This window comes from Callospermophilus lateralis, unplaced genomic scaffold (assembly GCF_048772815.1).
Source record: "Callospermophilus lateralis isolate mCalLat2 unplaced genomic scaffold, mCalLat2.hap1 Scaffold_63, whole genome shotgun sequence".
Taxonomy (NCBI): domain Eukaryota; kingdom Metazoa; phylum Chordata; class Mammalia; order Rodentia; family Sciuridae; genus Callospermophilus; species Callospermophilus lateralis.
Window position 1 is genome coordinate 16,203,909 of NW_027514713.1, and position 27,352 is coordinate 16,231,260.

At 42.7% G+C, this 27,352-nt stretch overlaps 1 pseudogene; it reads right to left on the reverse strand.

Moving 5' to 3' along the window:
- LOC143637778 (teneurin-4-like) overlaps positions 1-27,352 on the reverse strand; it is a 373,204-nt pseudogene that overhangs the window by 143,409 nt on the left and 202,443 nt on the right.

The following is a 27,352-nucleotide window of genomic DNA, read 5'->3' on the forward strand; positions in this document are numbered from 1 at the left end:
TTAAATCACCAATTAAAAAAAAGGGTGCTGGGCTGGCTGGTTTCAGGGTTTCTAAAGGATGTAATGGAAAACAAGGGAAATGGAAGGGCACGCTGCCAGGGAACAATGCCCCCCTGCTGAGCTTCAGGGCCCTGGGCTCTGCTATGTAGAGGCAGGATCTTAGCCTGGGGTAGTGGCTGCATGTTAACTTCTGTCATGCTACCTTCCATTCCTCTGACCTTCTGGAGGTTTGGGGAGAGCAACTATAATGAATGATGACTGAATCCAACCCCTCTGCTCCCTCAGACCCTGAGAAAAATCTCAATCTTCACATTCAGCTGCTAGGACAGTAAATAATGAGAAAGACCTGGGCAGGGGACACTTTCAAAAATCTACTGTGTCAAAGGAGGGCTAGAAGAGTTGGTCTCTTGCTCTTCCCATGTGTACTCCTTTGCTATCTAGTGCACATCCAAGTTTTTAATAAAGCCACGAGGTGGCAATTTTAATAGTCATCACAACACCTTTTAGTGAGTCCTTCTAAGTGCTAGGCTCAAGCATAAGCACATTAATCTCATATTATCTCACAGCTCATGACCAGGCTATAGTACTATTGTTCCCAATTTTCAGACAAGGAATGGAAGGCAGAGGAGTGAAATGGCTTGTCTGAGATAGCAGAACCAAAACAAACAACACCTGTTAGACCTTCCAAATAAATAGTCCTTGAAAACCTACTATGTGCTGAGTGCTAAAGGGATTCATAGACTTAACCACTCCCTTCTCCCTCACATGCTGCCCAATTTCAAGACAGCTCTGGTGACGCTGCAACACAACTAATTATACCTGTGAAGTCTCCTCTACTATAATGCATGCCTGGAAGCCAAGGTGGGCCCTACGCCCGCCTCTGCAGCCCCAGCTCCCAGTTCATGGCCAGGTGAGGAGCAAATGCTTGGTAAATGGTCAGCTGAGCTATAAGGAAGGCATGGCCTCTGTCCTTTGCCCTCCTGATCTGTAGCAGCAGTGAATAAAACCATAGAGTCCAGAGGAGGAAAGAACATCTAGGAAGTCTCCAGGAAGGTGTTGTAACTCAGCTTGGGGGCTGGGCAGAAACTCTCCAGGCAGAGAAGGGCACAGGGATCTGTGCAAAGAAAGTGCAGCATTCCCAGGATTGGAGCAGCCTGGCACAGCTGGAGCATGGGGTGAGCAGCCCAAGTGAAGCTGGGAAGGGCAGTTACCTGACAGGAGTGAGTAGAGAGGAAGAAGGCACTTCCCACAGTCTGACCTGGAGCCTGGAAGGTTCTTTATTTTAGGTAAATCAAAGTGCCCACTGCTGTAACCATTTCTCTTCTCTAAACAGCCATTTGGGCTTAACTACAACCAAGCAGGCTGGAAGCACAGGTCTGGGCCTAGAGCTCTGACTGCCCAGAAAGCTTCATTCAGACCCTCAGCCAGTCAGCATGCCTCTCCTTTGGGAGTCAGGCTGAAAGTACAAATGGAATAATATGAGAGCCTACTGCGTGGCAGGCTGAGAGCCTGCCTACTGCATTAATTCATTCAATCCTTCGAGGCTCAGGGAGAATAGTGAACTTTCTCAAGGTCCCACAGCTAGGTGGCTGCAGAACTGGGATGAGAACTGCCCTCTTCACCCCCAGCCTGTCTCTGCAGCTTTCCCTTAAACTCTCAGTTACTTCTCATCCTGAATTTTTTTTTCCCCATGGCTCTTCCCTTCCTTTCTTCCTAACAGAATCCTCCACTGCCCTCTTGGCCCAACCTAGCCTAAAGTGACCCTCTGTGTTTGTCTTCTCAAAATTCCCCAGACTTTCACCTTGCACAACAGTGCCATAAGTCTTCAAATCTGTTGCTGTTGTCTTCTGGGGGAGCGAGAAGCTCTTAGAAGACTCATACTTCAGACTGACACTGCCTTTGTGTCCCCCATGGAAGCTGCATAGTGTTTTGCATATATACTTTGTGTGTGTGTGCACACGTGCATGCACATGTGCACATGCCTGTGTAATCTCTAGTATGTTTTTAAAAATTATTTGCTTTTCATTAGACTTAGAGTTGAGCATAAAGAGTTAAAATCTATGTTTGGACAACTGTGTGGCTTTCATAATCGTGTGAGAACAACTATAAAAGAGGAATTTAGAATAACCCTCATCCTGACATCTGCTGTGTATATTGGCCCTGCACGCTTTGCGTGTGTTAATTCATGTCATCCTTACCACAAGGACTTGGCCTATGATTGCTCCCACTGCCCCACTTGTTGTCTTGGCTCATAAGACATGGCCCAAGTCTACATAACTAACAAGAAGTGTTGCAGCAGGAACTTGAACCCAGGTACTCAGGCTCCAGAAGGTATCACCTGAACCAATACAATAGTGTATGAAAAGGATACACTTGGATTATTCTGGATAATGAAGGCTACCGGAGCACAGACCTTTACTGGGGTGAAATAAGTACACGCATATTTGGGTAGAAGGCTGGATATAGAACTTTCCCTCAAGTAATCCATCCAAACAGACTAGGCTCAGTGCGGAGACAGAGAAGGAAGCTAGCTAGGCTGGATGAAGTTCCTATTGCTACCTCCCAAAGACACTTTTCAATATCCTTTCCTTCTCGACCTCTGTGTCATTAAAATGTTTTTCCTCATGTCAAGGTAACATATGTACATAGTTTAAAAAAAAATGTCAAAGAATGCTATAAAGCTTACAATGAAAAACAGCAGTCCTGCACCCACCCATGCACCTGAGTGCCACTTCTCTCCACTCTTTCTGTTTCTTCTAGAATTTTCCAGTACAATTGCCCCTCGACTCAGAACAGGGTTACATCCTGACAAACCCATCATAAGTCAAAGATGTATTTAGTGTACTTAATCTACTGAGCGCCATAGGTTAGCAATACAGCATTCTGTGGAGCACTGTCCGTTTACACTTGTGAACGCATGACTGAACATACCCCAGCATCGTAAGAGATCATACTGCCTATCACTAGTCCAGGAAAAGATCAAAATTCAAAATGCGATGCATAATTTCCACTGAATGCATATCGCTCATCACACTACTGTAAAGTTGAAAATCGCTGGAATTGTTGTCAATTGGGGAATGTCTATATTTCAAAGTAATGTGATTATACAGACCTTTTCTTCACGGCTATCTGATGTTATTTATTACTCTGTCCACTACTTTTGTTCAGTACAATCTGATAGAAAAGCATCATCTTTGCTAATTTCCTATTTCTATTAATAACTCTACTCAAATTGTCCAAGAGATCTATAAAATCTCTTGGAAATAGAAATTTTCACATGACCAAACACCAGGTAATCTATCTGATCCACACCTGGGGCCCTCCCTGCTAGAGACCTCTGCCCTGCTACAGTCTGGTCAGGTTGTTTGTGAGGCCTGCTATGCACCCATTATCTGGGGCTTCTCCTCACCTCTTTCTTTGTCAAACTCCTTCTTTCCCAGGCACTTCTTGAATTACTTTACTGTTTTCTTAGAATGAATTTCCCAGGAGCTTTCTGAGTAAAGGTGAATGGGAGGTATGATTGTTGGACTTTGCCTGGTTGAAAATACCTTTATGTTGCTCTTGTATTTGATTGATAATTTGACATAGAACTTTGATATAGAATTTAATAATATGATTGACAATTTGATGGAGAATTTTAAAAGTTAGAAACAATTTTCCCTTCCACTTCTTAAGGTCATTTGTCTTCAAGATTTTCACTGCTATTGATAAGTCTGTGGGCATCTGCATGTAACATTTTCTTCCTTCAGAACCTTTCAGGAAGATGAGTGACTTTTAAAAAATTAACTAGGCTGGCCATTGCAATCTGGGAACCCATGGCCCTCAGCTGTGTTATTGCACTGTTCTATTAGTCAGATTTTGGACCTGCTGAATTGATTCTTTAATTTTCTTACTATTTTCTCCTATTATCTTTGATGCACTTCCCCTTCACTTCTGGATATTTTATTTCAAGTCTCTTATTTTTAATGTCCATGAGCTCTTTCTTATTCTCTTAATTATCCCCCTTTGTGTATATGTTCTTGTTTTTGAGACAGTGATACCTTTTCTTTAATATCTTGATGGATTAAAGTTTCTGTTCCTTTGAAGTTTCCTTCTGCTCATTATGTTGTTTTTGATTCCTTCATATTCTTTTGTTTCTGTTTTTTTCCTACTTGTTGTGGTGTTTTTCTTACTTGCTAGAATTTCTTCAGATGTCCAAAAGTCCTATATTATCTGTTCATATTTAGGAGTAAGATACCCAAACTCTGTGTTTCGCCCACTGAATGTCACTGGAGGATGGGGACCACTGCATTTTGTGGAGAATCCACACCGTCTACAAGGTCTTTTGGTTTCCCCAAAGAATTTAATTTTCTAATCTCCTATTATATAGAGAAGATAGGTGTTTGGCTGTCAAAAATGGGGTCTAGAAATGTCATTTTCAAAAGTTAGTTTATGCTTGCTTGCTGCTTTCAGTGTGACCCTTCTCCCCTGCTTGGTGCCCTGAATCCAGAGCCCTTCCATTTGACATTCCTAAGGAACAAGTCCCAGGTGCCCTGCTGGGGTGGGAGGGGAGCAGCTTGTCTGTGTGTGATAAGGGAGGAAACCGAAGGGTCTGACTGTGGCTACTTCCATCTTACACAGCCTTGAATCCCTCCATGTTCCCAGTCCTGTGCCTCCCCCTGGCCTCTGCCATCCCTGGTGCCTCTGGCTTCTGAGGTTATCTGGGACTTTGCTTCTCACTGACAGTTCCATCAGCAGGTGCTCCATGTTCACTCTTCTCCTTGCCACCAACTCCATCCACTTTCTGTTTTCCAAAGGTCTGTTGACATCTCTTGCTGGTTGTCTCTTATTCTTTTTGTCCTTAGGGGTTTATTCTTTATGTACTTGTTTAAAATCCTTACTCTCATTATAGTGCGACTCCAGCAGAGAGAGAATTGGTACAGATGACCAATAGCACTGGTAGGATTTTCTGGTCCTTTGTTCAGAAGCGCTCTCTCTCTCTCTCTCTCTCTCTCTCTCTCTCTCTCTCTCTCTCTCTCTCTCTCTCCCCTCAGCTTTAAAAACAGTACACTTTCTGGTATTTCCACCACTGTAGTCACTCAGCCTCATTCTCCTTTCTGGCTCTCCCTCTACCCATTAAAAGTTGCCCTTGCTCAGGCATCAGTCCTAAACCCTCCTCCCCTCCCCTCTCTTTTCACTCACCTCAATTACACATCGTATACTCAGAATAAACCTTCCTTGACCCTCCACTCAATTAGGTTAGCATCCTTGTTAATGCACCATACACCCCTTTATAGTTCTTCACATCACATCACTCATCAATGCCTTTCTCCTTGGATGGGCTTTGAGATCCACCTGGGCAGGGTCCCTTTTGCCTTGCTCACAACAGGGACCACAGTTACAGCCGAGTACAAGGCACATGGGAGGTGCAGGAGAGAAACATATTGAAGGAATGCATGCTGGCCAGAAAACACAAATGAATGAGGCAATCAAACAAGCAAGAGAGCTGCATTTAGACCTCAGCTTGCCCTTTTGCCTGTTATGATCTCAGACCCATCAAAGAGCCTTTCAGTAAAGAGCCTTAACTTTTCTGAACCTCATCTGCTACGTCTACAAAATCCGGACAATAATCCTAGTGCCATCCTACCTCCCTGGGTTGTGAAGATTAAAATAAAAATGAAAAAAAAAACATGTCACCATGCTCAGTAAGCTGAAAGCCTTATACAATGTAAGGGATTATTACTGTCATGGTAAACTCTGCTACACAGAAAATTCTCGTTCGTTTTGGGCACAGGGGATACAGGAAACAGAAGGGCAGGCTCAGGTTTTCAAATCTTAGAATTCTTAAAATATACTTTCTTCTTGAAGTGAATCCCCACTAAACCTTTTCCCTGTGTTCTTTAACACTTAGGCATCAAGCTCTGCAGACCACCTGGGGTCTTGTCTTTCACCTTAAGCGAAGCTGACCGCGGAAGCAGGGGATTCTTTAGGGATCATAGCTTTCCCTTAATGCAATTCTTCAAAAAACAAAATATTTAAAATATGTAAACACATACAGGTGTGTGTGATAGAGTGCTCAAGAAATAGGTATATCCATATCGCTTAGGGCACAGAGCTTTTTCTGGTCTTCTAGATTTGTCCATTTTATCACATTCACCAAGTCTATTGAGGAGGAAACTTTTAGAAAACCCAAGTTCTTGGAGGTATAAGGATGGTGAATGTCTCATCTTCCCAGTCCCATCAGCAAGGATCTTTAAAGCATTGGCCTTAGCTGGGAGGGGCACAATACGGGAAGAGTACCAGCATCTCTCATCAGCCTGACCACCCTGCTCTTTACCCACAGCTTGGGCGCCATGCCTTGGCCTCTACAGCAGGGAGGAAGTGGGCAGGCAGGAAAAACTGTGGTGTCAGAGTTGGCAACTTTGAGTTCCAGCCCAAATTCCTCCTTTAAACTTCATGGATTAGGTAGATTAAATTGTTATTAATAGATGTGTTTATATGGTAAGTATGACTTCTGTGTTCTACTTCTGGGACTAAAAATTAATAAGCATTTCCCATACTAAAGGCTTTTCACAATTATTTGTAATGATGGTTATATAATATTCATTGAGTGGCTATTCCATAATTTACCTAAATGACTTCTAATTATTAGGCATTCAGATTGTCCCCCAATTGTCACAATTGTAGAAGAGGTTGTGATAAGCATGCAGCTTTTTCTAGGTATTGGGTAATTTCTTTTTGAGAAACTCAAAAGTTGAGCATTTTCATGGTTCAATATAAAATGCCAAGTTGCTTTCCTGAAGGCTTGTGCTGATTTACCACGCAACTAGTAATGTGTGTGGGTACAGTTACACTGTGGCCTCAACAGGACCCTGGGGAATTCTAACTTGTTAGGTAGAAAGAAAGCTGATGCAGCCTGATTTTAGTTTCTATTTCTTCAATTACTAGTGAGGTTAAACATGTATGGTTAAACATTTTGGGGAGCTTCTCCACACATCAGTTTAGCCATTTGCCTATAAGATCACAATCCTTTCCCACTCACAGCATCTGAGCTTTAATACTACACACACACACACACACACACACACACACACACACACCCTGGGTCTTGATATTACTGCAAGTATTTTCCAATCTACTATTTTTCTTCTTGTTTTGATCAGTTTTATTAGACATATGGAAATTTCAAATATTTATGGAAACATTTGTCAGTCTTTATGATTTCGTCAATGACTTTTAAGCTTGAAAGTCCTCCTCCAAACCAGAGATTTTATTCTCTTGTAGTTTGACTTTTAAATATTTACCTCTTTAACCCATCTGGAATTAATTTTGGCATATGGCATGAGGTGAAGTCTGAAAGATAGGTTAAAACCCACATTCCTCAAGGGGCCAGGCAGGTAGGTCAAAGGGGACAGCAGGCTGGCCATAAGAAGGGACAAGGTGAAGACTGGCCAAATACAATGTATTTACAGGGGCTTGTTCCTGAAAGAAATTTGGTCTTCTTATTTTTTAAGAAAAGCCATAAACCTATAGTTTATGGGAATCATTCAGTTTATAAAGAGTGGGCCAACCCTACAGGCCCCAAATCTTATCCGTGTCTATTGGCCACATCCATGTGTCATTGCATCTGTTCCACTGAACGTCACTTTGCAGCCTCTGGCTTATGCCAATATTCTCCCAAGTTATTCCAACAACTTTTAGTGACTAAGCTTTCTTCTCTATTCATTTGTGATTCCTCCTTTTTCAAATATTAAGTTTTGACATATAACTGGTAATATTTCTAGGCAATCATATGCTACTACACTGCTTGACTCCTATTCTTTTAATTATTATAGATTTATTATACATTAGGTTCTTTAAAGACGAGTATTCTTTCATTATTCTTCTTTCTTGTTTTTTTTCCATGCTTCTCATCTGTTTATTATTCCAGATGAAGTCTTAAACTATTCAATCAAAGCTCTTCAATTCCCTTTAGGATTCTGTTTGGCATTCCATTAAACCTATAAATCGACCTATTTAGAGTATTTCATCTTTCCATCTAGGAACACGTTACATTTCCTAATTATTCATGTCCTACATTATGTCTCCCAATAAAATTTTGCAGTTTTTGTCACACAGATCACATACAGTTCTCATTAAGATGATATTTTCATTTTTATTAATTTTCTTGACTGGGACATTGTTCAATATATTTCATAAGTGGTTTTTCAGGTATATGGAAAAATCTATTGACTTGTGAAAAGCTATCTTGTACTCTAGTTGCAAGTTCTGAATTCTTATTGAGTAATATAGTTTTTCAATTAGTGTTGTTGCGTTCCCCAGGAATACAAACCCATCCTTAACAAAAATGAGAACTTTGTTTCTGTCTCTTGTGTTTGTTTGGCTTTATATTAGTCAAAGTTTCTAAAATAACACCTACTGGCCAACTATGGTAGGGCCTATCTGTATTCCCAGCGACTCTAGAGGCTGAGGCAGGATGCCCTCAGTTAGAGGCCAGCCTGCGCAACTTAGTAAGAACCTGTCTCAAAATAAAAAAAATAAAATAAAAACAAAAAGATCTGGAGTTGTAGCTCAGTGGTAGAGCACCCCTGGGTACTGTAAAAAAATAAAAAAGTAATAAAACACAAATCCATAGACATATCTTTTTTGTTAATGATTTTAAAGGAATCCTTCTAATATTTAATCAGGAAGCAAAGCATGACATTGACTTCTGACTAGAAATCGTTGTTTTCTATGCTGTTATATTTTTAGTATTTTCATAACTCAACATGGTCATCAGAGATATCTTAATCACTTATTGGACACAAAGGCCAGATCTCAGCATGATGCATTCAAAAAGCATGGAAAGCTTGCAAAATAAGTGTAAACCAGATATACCTGGGTAGGATCTTAGCTCTGCCTGGGTGTGACCTTGCACACAACTTCCTATCTTACCTGTAAAATGTGGGTAATAACTCTGATTGCACAAATTGGTTATGAGAATTAAAATGAGTTAATGTAGATATATTTGCTTAGTAGTACTTGGCATCTAGGAAAAGCTTAATGTATTTTAACTTATTCCTCCATCACTTAAAATAAAGAGATAATGATGGTGTAAGCATCATTCCAAATGCATGATTTCTAAGGAATACCTTGCATCTGTACACTTAAGAAAACTCAAATTCTATTTTGAAAAGATACCATTCAGACTGTCCTGATTCAGTGTATATGAATTTTTCTCACTTTTTAAAAACTTTATAGTCCATCTCTTGCACCCTTGAATGGACTTTCTTGACCTATGACACAAACAAAAATATAAAATCTGGCTGACATGTAATATGAACCAAGACTGAAACAAACTGTGCTTCCATTAGCCCAGAACATGAGTGTGGTCAGATAAAGGCAGGAACAAGCAGCGACTCAAACTGAAACCAGATGTTCACAGTGCTCTGGCTTATAATTTTTTATAACCCTTCATATAACACTCATTGTCCTGTCATTTCAAAAGAAGGTTCTCTGCTCTGTTTAAGCAGCAAGAAACAAGCACAAAACCTCTGACAAATTTGCTATCACTAAATCTTGGCTTGATTGTGAAGAAACCATTCCCCAAGCTCAGATCCTAGGTCCACACTCTGGCCCAGAGAAGTGCCTGCTAGTGACAAAACTCATACCTGCATGGTCCTCAAAGTACAGCCTTCACGTCTTCCTGTTAAGGTGGGAATGGGAACCTGGGTGGCTGGGGAAGTGGGTGCTGACTTGGGAGCGGCCCAGGAGTGAAAGCTAGGGTGGATGGAGCAGAATTCTTCAACTGGAGTAGTCTAGCTTTACACCCTGGCTCTGCTCTCTCTCTCACTGTGTAACTGTAGGCAAGTTTGTTAATTTCTTTGAACTTTATTTCTTCATCTTTATATTAAATAAGTAATAGCTATTCCTGTGTCTGAAAAGATACTGAAAAGATAGACTTTAAACTAGGTGATGCATGCATCAAACTTCAAACCTCCTGGGACCCAGACAGCACACACCAAAACAACAGTAAACACTTGTAAGATACCTACCATGTGCCAGGCACTGTTCTCAGAATTTTTAAAATTTTAACTCACTTTATTTTCATAATTACCTCATGATGTGGGAACTAACATTATCATCATTTTTTTTCAGATGAGGAAAAGGAGACACTAGTGGATTAACTATTTGGCCCAAGGTCATGCTACTAATAAGTGGCAGAGGCTGCATGCAAACCAGGCCATCTGGCTTCACATCCATGTTCTAACCATTAAGCCTCATTGCCTCTCTCCCTGCTGTTCTATTGCACAATATCTGATTCAGTGCTGTGTCGAGGCTGCCTTTACACAGAAGAAACACATGTAATTCAGGCACAGCAGCTTAGCAATAGAGCAGCCCATTTCTAGAAATTGCTGCTGACCCTGCAATCAGCATGAATCGACCCAGCATCCTTCCTTATCCGCACTGCCCTCTCCTGCCTTTCTCTTCCCTCTTAGCGCTTACCCTCCTGCCTCTGCCCTCTGCTCCCCCTGACCTCCCATTAATCATCTCCCCCTCTCTCCGGGGGCTCCAGTCCTCTCCCCTGGCTCCTTTCCCACTGCTGACAACATGTTCAAAGCTCCCCCACCTTATATAAACCTTTCCTTGAACCTGCCTCCTCCTCAGGTTACGCCCATCTGTCTCCTTGCCTGCTCCATCTAGAAGCAATTGTTCCGCTCTGCCTTTCATTCCCTCCTGAACTCATGGTGACCCTGCTTCCGCCTGTACCAGGGCTGGAAACTGCTCCCATGGAGGGTGCCAATGTCATCCTAATGACCAGTTCTAGCAGTTTCTTCATAATCATCTCCCTAACTTTTCCCCAAGGTTAATCTCTACCTGCCTTCCTCTGCCCATCCTCTGAATGCTGGGGTTCTACATTGACTTCCCGCTTCTCAGTTTGTCCATTTCCTTAGGTATTCCACCCTCCCACCTGCTCCCCCTCACCCACCATGAGATGCCCATGGACTCTGTCTCCAGTTCAGAGCTATCCCCACGTCAAGGCTTCCTTATCCATCTGCCCATTGCCAGCAACTGACATCCACTTGGAAATTCTATTAGCAGCTCAAATCTAATGTGAATTTGTGTCTTCCTGCCTCTCCCCCCACCCCAACAAATCCACTTCCCTCCTTATCTCCTAACTTAGTTAACAGCATCATCATCCATCCGTTCTTGAAGGTCAAAACTTCCTGCCTCTCTTTTACAGCTAAAATACAAGTGGTCACGAAGACCAGCCTACAATGTCCTGTAGTGCACCCCTCCTTTATAAAAAAGCAGCAGCATTTGCCCCAGTTCCGGCTCTATTCTCTCATCTTACCCTAATGGCTACAGAAACAGTCTTCCAATTCTCTCCCTGCCTCAGGATAAGAAAGCAACTCATCTGAACAGAGACCATGCCAAAGAAATCTAAGTAACACCTGACTTAATCGTTGCTTCAAGGTCATCCCAAACTCCTCACTGTCTTCTAAACCAAACTCTCAAACTGGCTACAAGGCCCTTCCAGGTGACCCTACCCTAGTTTACTGGGCTCTTCTCTGTGTCTCCTAGGCATTTTCATTCAAAGCCATAAGTGGACAGGGTGGGGGGAGGAAAAAAAACATGGGGAGAAAGATGTGGCATTTAGGGCCAGATCTGGATTTCCAACTGCAGCTTCTCCACAGAGCAGGTATTTCACTTATACCTGGTCATTTGAATACTCTGAGTTTCATTTTTCTTTAGGAAAAAATATTTACTCTGAATGCTTGTTTTAGAGGCTTGAACGAATTTATGGAAAACATCTAGGATAATACTTAGATAGTCTGTGCATTGAAAAAGTAGTTATCTATTAACATTAATAGACTTGTCAAGTAGTTCCACAGAGGCTGGGAGGAGTTTGTGAAGACTGAAAAGCCCCAAAACTAGAATGGAACATTTGAAAAATTCCCCATGGAATCGAAGGAGGTCAAATTTATAAGAATAAATAAAGTACCTCAGAACATTCCATTTTTGACCTGAAGTAATAACAGCCAAGAAAGACCCCATGAGTGCTCTGCTCCCTGGATCTTGCAGGATTGAGATGCATAAACCCTTCAGGGAGAAAGACCGTTCCTCATCCTGGTGTCTGCTGTGCCTGGAACTGGCACCTGTGCCTTCTTTTCTTCAGAGCTGCCCATAAGAAGTTCATGCTCATGGCAGAAGGTTCTAGACTGCAGAGAATATCAGTGAACTTTGACCTTCTCATTTGGAGTTCGCTGACCCTCTGATGAAGGTCTGCCATGTTCCAAGTCCTGCTAAGCAGCCAGGCTTCAGAAGAAGTTACGGGACTGGATTCAGAAGATGCCTTGTGTTCCTGTGTGAGTCACTGGTCCTAGACATTTCTTCATCTCCAACCCCAAAACAGTGATACTTTCTGGCCAGTTCATCAGTTGGTTGAGCAGAGCTACTGTCTTATCACCTCCTTGATGTCTCTTATTATGGACTGAACTGGGTTTCCCTGCCAAATTCAAATTTTGAAGTCCCAACCCCCTGTGTGACTGTATTTGGAGACAGGGTCCAGAAGGAGGCAATAAAGGTTAAGTGAGGTCATCATGGTGGGGCTGGTGTTCTTATGAGAACAGGAAGACACACCAGCCATCTCTCTCCCTCCACATATATACAGAAAAAAGGTCACAGGAAGACATAACAAGAAGGAAGCCACCTGCAATAAAAGCTTCTCCAGAAACTAACTCTGCCAACACTTTCGTCTTGGGTGTCTAGTCTTCAGAACTGAGACAGATGAATTTTGTAAGCCATCCTATCTGTGGTGCTTTGTTATGGCAGCCCAAGCAAACTAATATGTTCTTTTTTCTTTTGTTCTGTTTTTGGTGACTTTTTCCATATGCAGTAGTCTTTCCTTACCTATAGTTTTGATTCCCTTGGTTTCACTTACTACAGTCAACTTTGACAAATATAGTACAAGATTTTATTGTTAAGGTTTTGAATTGACACATAATAACCATACATACTATGGAGTGCACTGTGATATTTTGATATGGGTATACTTTGTGTCATGATCAAATCAGGGTAATCTGCATATCTATCACCTCAAACATTTATCTTTTCTTTGTGGTGAGAATACTCAAAAATCTTTTCTTCTAATTACCAAGACATTTTTAAGCCAGATATGATGATGCACACGTGTAATCCCATCTACTGAGGAGGCGGAGGCAGGAAGATCCCAAGTTCAAGGCTAGCTTGGGCAACTTTGTGAAACCCAATCTCAAAATAAAAAGAACTGGGGATATAACTCAGAGGCAGAGTGCTTGACCTAGCCCTGGGTTCAGTACTCAGTACCATTTTTTCAAAGGTATTTTGAGAGAGAGACAGAGAAAGTGACCTCATCTGTATAATTTGTCATAGCATACTGTTATAATTGTTCTATTTTATTATTAGTTATTATTGTTAATCACTGTTAGCTAATCTATAAATTAAACTTCATCATAGGTCTTACATATAGACAAAAACATAATATATATGGTGTTCAGTACTATCTGTGAGGTATCAGAACACATCCCCCATAGAAAGAAAGTACTCCTATGTCTCCTTTCTTGGTCCCATTTCTGCGTCCCTGTGTTGCTAAAAATCATATTTGCACACTGCTCACCAGCCCACTCAGCACTTTTTTCACAATAAGTCTGTTATGCCTCACAGGCCCTGCCTACATAGCAAAGGTGGCGACCCTTCTCTGAGCTTACCTGGACTTCTGCTGGCACAGCCCATATTATGTGGGAATTATTTATGAAAGGGTCAATTTTCCCAATTGACTGTAGGCTTTCTAAGGAAAAGTCTTTTTTTTTCAAATTCATTGCAAAACTCTAGCACTTAGCAAAGTAGATGCTTAACAAATGATGAATAAATAAGAGACCCAAAAAAATATGCTAAGTACCTTCCATGAATCATATGTTTTTACATCATTGTGAAACTCTCTAAATTAGGTTTGATTGCTAATGACACAGGCATTCAGGGAGGCCAAGACTTACCCAAAGTCCCTCAGCTCATACATACATAGTGCAGACAGAGCTGACTCCCAAGCATTGCCTTTCTCTGGATCACACTACTTCTCTGGTCACAATCTTACCTCCAAATGAACTTCTGTCTCCAATAACATGAACTATCTACCACCAATGCCAGAGTTGGCAGAGATTCCCATATCAGTGGCAGCTAGATTATTTCTAAGGGTGTGCTACAGGACAAGAGGCCACACTTTTAATGATGTCCTTCATGTCAGTGGCACCATAGAGGAAAAGAGAGAAGACACCAACCACTGTGGGAGAACCCTCCCCAAACAGCAGTGTGGCTGCAGAACCCCCAATGAGCAGGATGGGGATGAGCAACTGACAAAGCATAGAGCTATCAGGACACTTATTCATCCATTAAAAAATAAAACCATTACTAAGAAAATATCTTCTACTGAAAACTCCCCATCTGAATGGAGGGAGGGAAGGAGGAGAGGTTTCTTTAGCAGGGTGAGGCCTGGGCAGAGGTTTTGTATTAAACAAGGCTGAAAGTCCCATGAGTTGTGAGCCACTGGTAGTCTGCAAGCCTAGGGGCATCATCTCTAAGCCCATGTTTATCTTTATGATATTCTGACTATGAGTGGATCAGAACACACATGGATATCACCACATTAGAAACCTGGATGCAGATCTGCTCACTGGTGTATAAGAAAGGTCATGCATACTGCTAACCTAACTGCTGGTTCCTGTCTGGAAATCTTGGCCAGTGACATTTGACCTCTGAGCCTCAATTTCCTTATCTATAACATGGAAAATATATTTAACTTGACTCATGGGTTGTTTGGGAAATGATGATGTACTGAGTATAGTACCTGGCAAAGAATCTGTATTTAATTGGTGGTTAGAACTATGATCCTGGCTCTGCCATCGGGTAGCTGTGTGGCCCTAGATAAGTCTTATGACTTTGAGAAGCCACAGTTTTCTCATCTTCAAAAGAGTGAAAGTTAAACAAATGAAAGGTGTGTGAAGGCTTCTGGCATTCCTTAACCCAAGTGGCAAAAACATAAACTGAACATGGAGTGAGGCGCATGGTGGCTGTGGGTGGAGGAGGTGGCTGAACTGCTGATGTGGATGAGGCCCCAAGTACCTGGACTCTCTCCACTGAGCTTTCCACCAGCATATTCTCCTGGTCCTGCCTCCCAGTTCTGACCCCCCACAGGCCCCTCTGCCAGCTGCCTATCTAAACTCACCTTAATGAAGGATCTCTTCTGCCCTCCTTTGTTTTGCCCTCCATTTGTTCCTTCCCTTAGAAATGTCATCTTAACCCCTGGAGCTGGCCAACAGTCTCTAAGGGGCAGTAAAATGGCTCAAATCTGCTCCCTCCTCGCCACTTTTGAGGCCTCCATTCTGGAGCAGACAGCATTAGCCCTGCCTAGACAGGTGGAAGAGCCTCCTAACACGTTCCCAGTTCTTCCTGGGAATGCTTGCATATGTGTATCAGATTAAGTGACCTAGATTTCCACAGGGGCTTCCTGTTGCCTTTGACCTAAACTGAAAACAAAATGATACCCTTCACAAAGCATTCTAAGACCCTGAGCAGTTTGGATCTCGGTGGCCTCTCCAGTCCTTCCTGATACGTTTAGTCCTTTGATGGCCACACCCACAATGTGACCCCATAGGGTTCCTGGAGCACTCCCAGAAACTTCCTGTCCCAGGCTTTTGCGTATATTCTACTTTCTTCCCTCTGCTTTGTACATTCCTCCTCCAACTTTCATCTGAACAGCTCATCATGCACCTGGCCCAGCCAGCTGTGTGAGGCCCACTGCTTCCCGAGAGCCCACTCTTCTTTGCCACAGTGTTAATGTGCCATTTATGATCATGGATTTTTCCATGGATGTATAGATTTGAGGCTCTCTCTTAATATGTCTCAAGCATGTCTACAAGTACAAGGGCAGGAAGCTTGGCTGTTTTACGTACCATGACATGGAATGCCTGCCCAGGACATGGCATATGAAAAGGCAATTAGTAAATACTGACTGAATGAATAAATTAACAAACTGACCCTATCTAGGTCTGTCTACCACCTGGTGTCCACTGATCAGGACTTGCTCCTGCTGTCTGTCCATCTGAAAGCAACAAGCAAGAGGCTTCAAGGCTTACTGATAGAAGTCCTTGGTTTCTTGGGTGATACAAAGAGCCTGAACTAAAATATATTCCCTCTACCTCGTTACATGGGTGACTTCTCCTTTTCTCAGCTTCACCTCCTCTAACTTACTGGCCCATGAAGTCTTCAGGAGCAAGCTTGCCTGTCTCATGGCTGTTCCTAATGCCTGGGTCTGAATCTCACACATGGTAAGAGGACTCTGTTACTATTTGTGAACCAAATGTCTTAATGAAGTCTGTGGCAGATATTGCTGGCTGTCTATCCCAATATTCATTTCCCATCCTCCTGAGAGAACCCTAATTTTGATCAGAGTGCCAATGTTCCAAGCTGAAAATATTCACTTTAAGACTTCCCTCTTGCTCTGAGTGTCCAAGTGACACAACTCTGCCAAAAAATGCAAGTTAAATGATTTAGGAAACATTCTGCTTTCCTGCATCCTTCCCCTTTCTTCTTTCTACAAGACAAGCGGATGAGTCCAGGAGGTGCAGCAGCCATCTTATGACCATGAGGCAGCAGGTATGAAACCAATAAATCAGAGGAAGGACGGTAGAGCACAGGGTGGAAAGAGCCTGGTCCCTGATGCTACTACTGAACTGCCATCCTGGCCCTGAATAGAAACACCCCAGACTTAGAATGAGCGGAAGGACATTAAAACTCCACTTAAATGCTGATTGGATAAAATTTAGGTTATGGACACACTAAACACATTTCTTAGTGTTTCCTACAAAGAGACAAACTTTATTGCTTGGCACTCATGGTGTCCTTGGGCTACTTTTTCTTCTTTCCTGCCATGAAAATCCAGGTAGAGAATTCAGTTTCAGCAGTCCACGATAAGACTGCAGGGCAGCAGAAGGAGTTGGGGGACAGTGGGGCAGCCTGTCCTTCAGCGAGCAGAGATAGCTGCTGGCGGGGCTAGGTTTTGATTCTGCAGATATAGCACTCTGATATTCCTAGCTCTCTTCCTCCTAACAGATTTTGGCCACAGTCTGTCTCCAATGTGATGACTTGAGCTCTCCCTTGGCCTACAATTTCATTCCACTTATACCAGATTGCTCCAAATAAATCACCGTATCAAGGAGAGGTGAATTCACAGGGCACTTTTCCAAAGAAGTGTTTCCATTAGAAATTTCACAAAGTGCTGCCAATGTCATTTACAAGAAGGTTAATTTATTACCAAGAGACCTGGATTCTTCATTGCTGTGTTTCTATCTTAGAGTATATTCAAAGGAAGGGGACATGAGATGGGGTATGGAAGGTGATTATTAAAAACTGAAAATTGTTCTTCAATCACTTTTCTGAGTTTCTTCCTTGAGGTCATGGTAGATTCTTACACAAATTACAGTGTATAATGCTGGGGATTTTTCTCCCTAGATCCTTGTAAATGCACTCAGAGGCTAATGCCCAATCAAAGCAAGGGAAATGAAAAAATGGCAAGTCTAACACAGTCTTTGGAAAATCATGAAGGACCCAATTTTGATGACCCACAGAAGATAGAAATGTAGGTGTAAGTATCTAGGCAGATCTAGAAACAAAGAGGAATGGATCATGGGGAAATCAGAGGAAAAATATCACTGGTATCACAGATGGGCCCCTTCTGTCTTCCCTGGCACCCAGCCCCCTGCAGTGCACTCATGAAATCACAGACTCAATCTCAGTAACCCTCTGACCACATAAATTAAAGGACTCTTGTTCTGGGCCTCTTAAGATAAACCCCCCACCTCTGATCATTTCATTCTCTTACTCAAAAGCCTGTCATGACACCCAGTGCTTATGAACTCTCTGTAGGGTGGCGTCATAGGTTCTTCCTTGATTACTGCTTCCCCCTTCAGGGCACCCTGAGCTCCCATCGAGCAGCACTGCAGGCTCCTCCATTTTCTTTCTTTAAATGTGAAAATTTTGCCCAAACTTTAAGGTCCAGATCAAATGTCACTTCATCCAGACAGCCTTCCCTGGCTCATCCAGCTGGACAAGCCCTTCCCTTCCTCCAACCCTCCTGGCCCTTGGGCTGGTGGCTCCAGGGGTGGCCTTTCTTGCTCTTTTCCTTGGCTTAGAGACACTTGCTCCATAAGGCTTTCATCTCGCTTAATCTAGACTACCAGCTACTTTTGCCAGGAACCATGTCATACCTTTCCTGCATCCCCATCTTGGAAAAGGGAAAGGATGCAATATTCATTGGATAATGGGATAAAAAGAAGGAGGAAAGAGAGAGGGAGGGAGGGAAGGGACTAAATCTGTGTCTAGTCCCTGGACATGGATTGTTTTCCAGTGGCTTCCTGGGCATAAACAGACTCTTCAATTAGCACCAAGAAGATCTTCAGAGCATGTTTCTCATAAAAATTCCCAGTCTTTGTTTCCTGCCAATGATTCTTATTTCTCTCCTCTGGGATTTGAAATCCACTGTAACACACCTCTGTTATTTTTCAGCTTGGCTCACATTGCTGCAATGTCAAGTTGATCTATCCTTTTATGCTTCAGCATCAACTGAAATGAAAAGATAAGAGGCTATCTAACTGAAGACCCCAAATGCTGTAATACTAACTTGTTAGGTCTTGGGGTTGCAAGAAATTCATACAAAGGTATTTTTATTTTTAAAAATTTGGACGCTGTGAGATTTTCTACATGGTCTTTTTAATGACTTCTCAAAAAAACTTCCTGGGTTGATGTAAGATGGTTACTTATAATTGGAGGCAAGTTAACAAGGGGAAATTATGTTTCATATAATACAAACAGTAATAAAATATTTACTAGTAGCCATGACAAAATATTTACTTGTGGCACAGTGGGGACTTTGTGGGATTTAGAGTCCAAATTTTCATTCTGGCTTTGCTCTTAATTTTGAGCAAGTCAACTAAATTCTGAGCCTCAACTTCTTCATCTGTAAATCGGAGCTTAAAAGATCTCTTGTCTAAGGCTCTTGTAAGGAATAAGCTTATTCCTTATATGAGAGTGACATATATGAGAGTGATAAACATGGTTCCCCAAACACAGTAGATGCTCCCTAAATGCTGAATAAACAAATGGATGGGAAACAAATGAGTGTGGGCGCCCCAAAGGGGCTGGATCCTGGGAGGAGGCAGATTGCTTAAGAAGGAAAATAACGAGCTTTGTAGTCAGACAGATTCCTAGCTTTTCTTTCAACATCCCTGAACCTCCATTTCCTCATCTGCAGTCAGGGATGATAATAAAAATAAGAATAATCACCTCATGGAGTTCCTGCAAGATTTAAAGAATGTATGCGAAAACCCTTTGTAAATGGTGATGGGGTGAATTAAACCCCCGAGAGTGGTTTATGTCCTCCTACCTCCTTCAACAAGGAGCATGTGGGGGATGGGGTGGGGCAGACTATTTTTTCTGAAAAGAGCTGCTATGTTTTATTTTCAAACTGTCTTGGATTTCGCGGGGCATGTGTGAGCATGTATGTACATGCATTTGTTCCCTGGGAGCTCGGGTGACATCAGGTCTCTGTGAGGATATATTTGTGTATACAGTTTGTAAAAGGCTCTTAGATTTTTTTCAAGGCAAAAGATAAACTCATTTAATTTAAAATCATCAGCTGGATTGCATTAAACGGAGGGAAAAGCAAAAACATACACAATACAGCCATTCATTAAATTAAACACAATTATTTCTCCCGTTACTTAAGTACAAACAGACAAAAATACTCTGGATTCTGACAACTCAGATCTTTTAAAATTCTTGGTCTGCATTTCCATGTGTAACGAAGGGAGGGTCATATTCCAATTTGTGTGTTAAGCAATCCCGAGAGTTACAATTGTATATTGGGACCATAATGACTTCACTAAAACAAGACCTAAACTTTTAATTAACCTGCCAAGACAAATTACAACTCACAGCTCACAGGTAACGATCACAGACAGCTGAGACTCAATGCCAGGGACTCTTGGGGAAAGAGGTATTAATAGCAACATCAGAATCGGTCTGTTTTTGTATTAAAGGGGGGGCGAAGAACGGTGTTCATTAAACAATCACTGTAGCTTGAATGGAGACAGATAGGTCAGAAAGCCAGCAAGAGAAAGTGGAAGGAGAAAAAGGATGGCAGAGAATATTAACAGCTTCCGTTTATCGAGCACATATGGAGGCCTGAAGCTGTGCTAGGCATTTTATATCTCTCTCTCTAATCTTCACAATGGGGATTGCAAAGTACTTTTACATTTTTGGCTTCTGGACAAGAAAAGTTGAGATTCAGTGAGGTGACATGGCTGCCTATGGCTGCAAAACTAAGTAGGGACAGAGGGAGGGAAGGAAGGAACGAAGGGTAGTCCCTCATGTGGTGTTTGTTTTCAAAATCTGTTGACAGACCATCAGAATCACCATCACTTGGCCCGACTGGAGGCATTCAGGAGTTCTGAAGAAAGGCCCAGAAATCTGAATTTTTACCTAGCCTCCCACAGAGTTCTTTGTTCCAAAGTGTTTGAGAACCACTAATGAGGTACCAGAAACTTGTGCTACTCAAAATGTGGTCCATAGCAGCATTAATATCACTGGGTGCTGGCCAGAAATGCAGAATCTCAGGTCCCCCAGACCTGCTGGAAGAGACTCTGCATTTTAACAAGACCCCCAAGTGGTTCATGAGTACATTAAAGTCTGAGAAGTACAAGAAATCCCATAGACATGACAGGGTTAAGGGGCAAACAGAGCAGCCAGGGGAAAAGCAGGACCATCACCCCAGTTAAGACAAAGAAGCTAGCTGTCACTGACAAGCCACGAGTTGGCAAATCTTATCTCCATTTTATTTCTCAAAGATGCATATCATAATTAAAAGTAGTTTTCTTTGGGAGTTTAAATTAATATCCTTTCATATTTATACCATTCTTAAAACAGAAATCTGACCATAAAAACTCCTAGTTCTGTGCAAACCTGGTGCTCTATTCTTGCTTGTGAACTGTGTCTAGGAAGAGTTGAGCTGGGAGACCAGGGAGTTATAACTTCGGCACCACCATAATTTGATAATTTTGTCCCTAAATTGAAGCCACCATGTCCAGAAAGAGAAAAGATGCAGATACTATAGCCTAGCAAAACCCACAAAATGACACTCTCATTGATGGAGAGGACCAGAACTGGGCTATCAAGATGAGGACTGGGACTGCACTTTCCATCTCAATGTTACCTCCAACTGCTAAGCTGCAGCTTCAAATTCCAGAATCTTGAGACCCCAAGAGCTGAAAAACTTGAGTGATCTGTGTGGGGTGAAAGCTCAAGCTCATGGTGGAGATTTGGACCTGAGCATGCTTTGCACTATGCTTCAAGAAGACATGCAGGGCAGAATCCAATGGCAGCACACCTGCTGAGATTGTGACTGTCCACAGTCCTGCTAATGGGAGCCTGGGCACAGGAAAGGCCATGCTCACACTCACTCCCTCACCAACTGAGGAAACTGCAATGGGGACCCACCGGGTGCCAGGGAGACCGAAGACTGCCCTCCAGGCAGTCTGAGTCCTGCAGCTAGGACAGACCTCTAAAATAGGGCAGCACTGAGGGATGTTTCCTTCATCAGAGCCAGCTGCCTGATGATCCCACCTCCTTCACTTTGCCATGAGGCTGCATTGATAGCAGAAGCTTATTAACCATGCCTTGCATTTAATGGGGAGATTCCCTCTGCCTCAAAACTAAGGATGAAATGGTGAATTAGAATAAAATGGCCTGAAATGACCACTGCTATTTAGAAGGAAGAACCAGGGTCTCGCATGAGTTTAGGAAACCTAGTATCAAGTTCAGAGATGTTCATTCAACTCCATTTTCCATGTCAGAGAGACTCCCAGCCATAGACTGAGATAGAGTTCTCAGGTAAACTCCAAAGGACACAGAGATGTCCGTTAGGCAGACACTCCATTCCCAGGTGTTCTGGTTCATGAAGCCCTGTCTTTCTCTCGAGATTTTATCTCCAGGCTGTATCACAGTACATCCAATAGAGACTCAGAACTCAGAACTCAGAACACGTTTTCTGACCCAAACCACCAAGATGATTATGTCCCTCAGCACACCATGGTCACCTAAGGAGGAGATGGGTTCTATCTATTATGTTAGTAAAGAAGAGAAATTCTTCCAAGAGGGAAGCAGGCTACCTAGACACCCATAGACCTGAGGTGGCCATGCCCTTTTGCATGATTAAGAGTGATGGTGTTTGTACTCATTTAAGACACCAGGGCTCCCCCTTGTCAGAGACCAGGACACCTCTGCTCTCAGTAACACCTGACTGACCACATGGCTCCTCCAGCCCTCTGTGCTGCTATTCTTACTCTCTCTCCAGCCTTTATCCTCTTTCCCAGAGATTGTTGACTCCAAAATCAAAAATCAAGCCAAATCTAAACAATAAGTCAGCGAACTGAACCAAGTGAGACTCAGAAGATGAAAAGGTGAGAACCAAGAGCCAAGAGGGGAGATGTTCCTGCCATGTGGCCAGTCATCCAAGACTCCCGTCTGGTTCTTAGTTCCATCCCCTTGGTCTGGAAAGGTGGCTGCTGCTCCATACATCATCACACAGACAGCATGAGGAAGGTATCAGGATGGCCCCTCTGTCTGTCGTGTTGTACCTGCATCTCATGCTGAGTCCTCCTCCAGCATGCCCAGGCAGGACAGCCCCACCCCATACTCTGAGTGGCATCTACAGCTCTGAGTAAGACACGTTCATTCTCTTGTTGGCATTACCCCCCAAAGTCCCAAGTATCCTCCTACCCAAAGAGACAGCAGAAGTTGGAGCTTCTTACCAATGGCAGTGGTGAGAAAGGAGACCACTTCAGACTCCTTCCCATCATTGTAAAAGGCCAAGTGCCAGATTCCTGAGTCCAGATACTGGATGAACCCGATCTCATGGCTGGAGGGGGGAACGACACCGCGAGACTGGCGTTGGGGTCCTTCCAGACTCCGTGCCTCCTGGGTCAGGAGCCTCCTTCCATCTAGCAGCTCTACAAAGTCAAACTAAAGCACAAAACAAGTATGATTAGCAGTGGATCTGCTCCAGCACATGCCATGTTTTCTTTGGGCTTCTCCTGGCGGGGGCAGGGCGGGGTGGGGGAATGCATAAGGAAACAGAGAGGCAGAAGCTGCAGGAAAGCTATCAACCAACTCAAATCCTATATTTCATGGTAATACTCTCCTTCCTCTCTTGTGAATGTGGCAGCATTCGGGCATTATTTCCTAGTCTTGGAAATATTTTTTGCTGCAAGTGTGGCAAGTCTTCACCTGGCCTCATTTAAAACAGAACCATGCTCTTTCAATGTTGGCCCAAGATTAGAAACCCAGTCCTGAGCTCTACACAAGTACTGATGGAACCTCAAGGGTCTCAGGCTGGGATTGGAGTGTTGGTAGGAATGGAATGTTCTTCACGAACAGTTGAAGATTTGGTTTATATCTGTCTTTAGTCAATAATCTTTTCTAAATGGCTCCAGTTTCAGGGAGATATTTTAGAAGAACTGAACTGGATTAGTCCAAAAGTCTATCAATAATTGCATGCTGTGTCAAATTCAAATGCCAATTGATCTGAGACTGCTAGCATAAGACTCCAGATAAGACAGACATGCAGTGTTAATAACAGATAGGTGGTTAAGCCCTACTGACCTATTAGCAAGCAAGCAAATTGAGTAGCCATCCATCTTTCTAGCTCTTAAAAAACAAACAGAAAAGATAGGTAGCCATTCTACTTCATGAAAACTGTGTGGAGGCATGAATTCTAGGACTAGCATGGCAGTTCTGCAGTCATCAGGGGCTCAAGCTCCCTCTATTTTCTGTGACTCCATCCTTAGCAAATTTATCTGTCTAGCTTATAACTATAAATCTCAACTGACTACCGGGGTTAGGAAGACTGCATGTGGCCTTAGAACACCTGAGGATGCTTATGATTTATATTACTCCAATTCCAGAGCTAGGAGGACATTGCATAAGTCTCTGCTGTATGCCATTCATTATTAGTAATATGCCAATCATCTTGAAGAAGTTCTTATTTTTTCATTTTATTTATTTATTTATTTTTTTGGTGCTAGGGATCAAACCTAGGGCCTTGCACATGTTAAGCACATGTTCTACCACTAAGCCACACCCCCAGCCTCTTGGACAAGTTCTTCAAAGGTTCTGGTGCACATCTCTCTGCATAAAGTGTAACCTTGAAGGAGAGAAGGAATGCCAGAGATTAGGGGAGTAACATTTACTTTGAGCCAGGCCGTATGCTGGCTGCCTTATAAATGCTACTCTTTCTTCTTCACAACAGCCCTGCAAAGTGGGCACTGGTACAGATTAGGAAACTGGCTTAGAAGAGGATGAGTAATGAATACCAGGTTACACAGCAAATAACAAGAGGACTCAAACTCACTGTCTATTTTTTTTTTCTCTCAATAACATTTCCTGGGTAACACAATTTAGGAGACTGAGTAATAGCAGAAAGGTTACTGAGAAATTTCTCATAATTTCTTCCTTGCAAAAAGCCTCAGGGATTAAATCTCACTTGCCTGAAAGGCAGGGTCTGAGAGGGTGGCAAATGGATAAAAGGCCTTTAAAATACACCAACTTCCCTTTGGGCTCTAGGATCAGGGTTGGGCTTCTTGACTTGGGTAAAGATTTGAGCAGGAGCACAAGGAGGTCAGTAGGCAGGTAGGGTTCTGCTTACCTGAGTATGTGAAGGAGGAAGGCCTTTTCTGCCATAAATGCCGACCAGAGCTGCCTTTCCCAGAGACACATTGAACTTCAGATGCACAGGGTGGTCTATGAACACCTGAGATCTCCAGAAAGTACCAGGAGGAATCTTCTGGGAAGCCCGTCTCTCCACGTCGATTTCTCCAGAGTCTATAAAACTGTCCTCTGGAAAGAAACTACTGGGTTTTCCTACCAAGATAGAAGGAAGGAAGACAAAAGCATCTTGGTTAACCACAAGTGACACAAGGAATCAGCGTCCCAGCACCCAGGACTCTGCTCAGCCTCACTCCTCTGTAATGTTCCGCTGCCAGCAGGCATCCCCCTACTCACAGGAGTAAGAAGGTTCAGAACTGCCCCCCACCACAGTGATGCTCAAATTGTTCTGCTAAAAATATGCATTCTTCCAGAGCAGTATGTATGGGTCCTCCCCAAGGGCCATCTGTTTACTGCATAATTCCACAGCTTGTTAAAATATATTTTGATCCTAAAAATAATCATTTGCAGTCACATGAGAATAACTTTGTGATTTTGTGAGAGTGTGTGTATAAAGAGCTGCATGGTAAAATAGGCAGGCTGGAGGGAGCAAGGTGTGGGTACTGAATCTCCGACTTGGAATGGTTTTCCAGCAGTGGGGGGTGTGACTTGAGTGGAGCTAGGTATTTTAAAAGTTCACTGGATGGTGTATAAATCAGAAGCCAAATTCTGAGGCCAGCTACGTGGATGGGGGTTTGTGTTTGGAGCACGGATGTGGGTTGAGAAAGATGAGGAAGAAAGTTCTTCAAAGGGAGGATACATGTCTGAAAAATCCCTCTTGGTCTTTGGATGGAGGTGAATATCATTTTTATGTTAAAGAAGGTCAAGTTGACATAATTTCTCAAGTTCATACACAAAGTCTAGAATATACTTGGAAACTTAACCCAGGCCCCCGGCCCGATGCCTAGCATCCCTATGGAGGGTCAGGGGTGAGGTCTCTTGCCCATTTCTGTCACCAATCAGGAGAGTGACTGCTTTCTGGAGGCACCGGGCCAGGAAGGAAGGCTGTTTATCAAACTTCCCCTCTTAAGTAATTAAACACACTCACATGAAAGAGATAAACCTTAACTTCCTGTCAGACATCGGCCTTCTGAAAAGTAGGGAAGGGACAAGGGAGACCACAGAGACATGAGGAAGGCCATCCTTAGTAGCCCGGAAGACCCAGATCAAGTCAGCAGGCTACATTTTGTTTGTCATTAGGAAGGACCCCTGGGCATTCTGGCTCCGAGGCTTTTTGTGTTGTCAGAGATGTTAGAAGATGCTTGAAGAGAACAAGAATCCATTTGTAAAGAAAACACGTTTGTGGAACTTTTTATAAAAAGCATTTGGGGAATAAGAAATTAAAATGTCTTTTTTTCCCTGGCTTTGTGAGACTCCTTACAAAGCACATTTAATGCTGAAATGGAGCTTGGCAGGGTATTGTTGTAGTCATAAAATATTTTACTGTTTTAAATAATAAAATTCAATTTAAATGTTAAACTTCTCCATTTGTTATCATTCCCTTTAAACTCCTAGGCAGAAACATCAGGTTTTTAGCTTCAAACCGTTAAATGTTATTTTAATTAAAAATGTGCCAACAAAAAAAGTTGAAATGCACGCTATCAATAAAAGTGCCACCAGTATTCTGTCATTAGTATGGGAAAGAGTTTGCATTGAATTCCTTATGGAAGGAACATGTCCCAGACTTCTACCTTGAAAATACAGACACACCAACCACTTTGCCGTGACTCACAAACTTCAAAGACAGGAGCCAACTTCACAAAGCATTAAGATGGGAGAGAATTATTCACATTTTTCTTTATCTGATTTTGTGGGTTCCCAGTTCTGTGACCCTTTTATATTCCAGGTACAAAATAATGTACCCTCAGCTTTTAATTCCGTGAGGGAGGAAGAACTAAGAAGGAGTAAAAGCAGGATATGTGCTGAACTTTTTACTCCTAGGAACTGCAGAGAAAGAAGCACAAGACTGCTAATTCCAAGGGCTCATTTCCTTTGTGAGTCGGTGGAAGTCAGAACTGATGCGATTTGAGAATTGTCTGCATTCAAATAGATCCTATGTCTGAAAATAAATAATGGAAAACTGCTCTTTCTTTTTAGCATGCTGCTGGAGATGCCTGCATGGTTCATTTTCTCCTTCACTGAGCATATATCAGGAGACAGCCACTGTATCAGCTAAGTTCTATAGGCTTACAGGTCAGAGGCCAGCCCGAAGATGCCCTCTGAGCTCTGTAGGGCACAACAGCATAAGTATGTTGTTCTTACCCCAGAGGAGGTGACAAAGGGAGACTGTTATAGCACTTTCTAGTATCTCAATGAGGTAGGCCCACTGGGAGAAAACATTGTCTTCCTTGTGTGTACAATGAGATAAAAATAGTACATATTGGTTTGGGGCATATCCTTCCCACCACTAGGACCTTGAATTGGGGGGACCTGGTTCCCAGTGGAATGGGACTATTGAGGGAAAAGAGAGAACAGCCTGCTGATCCCTTTTAGCCAATGGGAGAAGACCCCCTGAGACTGGCTGAACTGGGGGCTGGAAACA